The following is a 2,422-nucleotide window of genomic DNA, read 5'->3' as shown; positions in this document are numbered from 1 at the left end:
CCCTCTCATAATCCAGGACTGCTGGCTCCCAACTGCTTGCCTGCCTGCCTGCCTTCCTGATTGCCCCTAACTGCTTCTGCCTGCCAGCCTGATCACCCCCTAACCACTCTGCTGTCAGCCTGTTTGCCCCCAACTTCCCTCCTCTGCCGGCCTGGTCACCCCTAACTGCCCTCTCCTGCAGGGTTGATCACCTCCAACTGCCCTCCCTTGCAGGCCTGGTCCCTCTCAACTGCCCTCCCTTGCAGGCAGGGTGCCTCCCAACTTCCCTCTCCTGCTGGCCATCTTGTGGTGGTCATCCTGTGTCCACATGGGGGCAGGATCTTTAACCACATGGGGGCAGCTATATTGTGTGTTGCAGTGATGATCAATCTGCATAGTACTCTTTTATTAGATAGGATAGAGGCCTGGTACAGGGATGGGGGCCAGCTGGTTTGCCCTGAAGGGTGTCCCGGATCAGGTGGGGGTTCCCTTGGGGTGTGGGGCAGCCTGAGCGAGGGGCCTGTGGTGGTTTGAAGGCTGGCCACGCGCCCTGGCAACCCAAGCGGAGGCCCTGGTATCTGGAATTTATTTTCCTTCTACAATTGAAACTTTGTAGCCTGGAGCAGAGCCAAGCCTGGGGCTCCCTCCGAGGCCGGCAGCCATTTCTGTTGGGGTTATAATTGAAACTTTGTTTCCTTAACCAGCTGGGCCCCGCCAGGGTGTGCGGAAAGCTTTGCTTCCCCTCTTGCCAGCGGCAACCCTGGCCTGCTCTCTCAAGCTCCATTCTGTCGCCATTTGTTTGAATTTGTTTACCTTCTATAATTGAAACTTTGTAGCTTGAGTGGAGGCTTAGGCCTGGCAAGGGCAGGCAGAAAGCTTGGCTTCCTCTGTTACCTAGGAAACCTTGCTCTCTGTGGCTGTAGCCATCTTGGTTTGAGTTAATTTGCATACTCGCTCTGATTGGCTTGTGGGTGTGGCTTGTAGGCGTGGCTTGGGTGTGTTGGAGGTATGGTCAATTTGCATATTTGTCTATTATTAGATAGGATAAGGCTCATTGGAAACTTCATATATATGTATATGTATATATATCTACTAGGTGTACCAGTTAGTAATGCAGATTTTTTCAATAGATGGAGTTACACATATGTTGATATACATGTAATTTGATATGTATGCTATTTTGTTGTATTGACAGCAAGCTTCAAAACTTCATATGTCAAATTTGCTGAAGGTGTTAACATCATAGATATTTTTACACTTAAAAATGTTAAATTTCGTGCCAAAAAAAGAGCACTTATGGGAAGTTTTAATTCATTACTTTATTTTGAAGAAAAAGTTATCGTATACTTTAGGAAACTTATGGTGAACATGCTTAACCTCGAGATACTTGTAAACACTGGTTTAAAAGCTTTAAAAGTGATCATTTTGATGTGAAAGACAAAGAACGTCCAGGTCAACTGAAAAAGTTTGAAGACCCAACAATTACAAGCATTATTGGATGAAGATGCGTGTCAAATTAAAAAACAACTTGCAGAAAAATTAAACGTTGCTCAGCAAACAATTTCCGATCATTTATAAGCAATGGGAAAGATCTTAAAGGAAGGAAAATGGGTGCCACATCAACTGAACGAAAGACAAATGGAAAACTGAAAAGTCATCAGGAAAATGTTGCTTCAACGGCATGAAAGAGTCTTTTTTTGCATCAAATTGTGCCTGGCAAATGAAAAGTGGATTTATTTTGAGAGTCCCAAATGCACAAAATCATGGGTTGATCCAGGTCAACCATCAACATCGACTGCAAGGACAAATCGCTTCGGAAAGAAGACAATGCTCTGCATTTGGTGGGGTCAGGAAGGTGTGGTGTATTATGAACTTCTAAAACCAGGTGAAACTGTTAATACTGATCGCTACCAACAACAAATAATCATTTTGAACCATGCTTTGATTGTGAAACAACCAGAATGTTCCAGAAGACACGGCAAAGTAATTTTGCTTTATGATGACACACCATCACACACTTCAAAACCAGTTGAAGACACGTTAAAAGATCTTGCCTGGGAAGTATTAACCCACCTGCCGTATTCACCAGACTTTGCTCCTTCAGATTACCACTTGTTCCGATCAATGGCACATGCACTGTCTGAGCAGCACTTCAAAACATATGAAGAAATGGAAAATTGGATCTCTGAATGGTTTGCCTCAAAACAAGAAAAGTTCTATTGGGACGGTATCCACAAATTACCTGAAAAATGAGGGAAATGTGTAGCTAGCGATGGACATTACTTTGAATAAAGCACTTTTGATGTTTTTCTTGAAATTATCATGTTTTCTTTGATGACAAAATCTGCCATTATTAACTGGTACACCTAGTATAATAATAAAAGCGTAATATGCTAATTAGACTGGATGTCCTTCCTGATGAAGCTGGGCTGCGAGGGAAGCC

The sequence above is a fragment of the Eptesicus fuscus genome, chromosome 18 (assembly GCF_027574615.1).
Source record: "Eptesicus fuscus isolate TK198812 chromosome 18, DD_ASM_mEF_20220401, whole genome shotgun sequence".
In the NCBI taxonomy this organism is placed as follows: Eukaryota; Metazoa; Chordata; class Mammalia; order Chiroptera; family Vespertilionidae; genus Eptesicus; species Eptesicus fuscus.
This window is presented reverse-complemented; position numbering follows the sequence as displayed.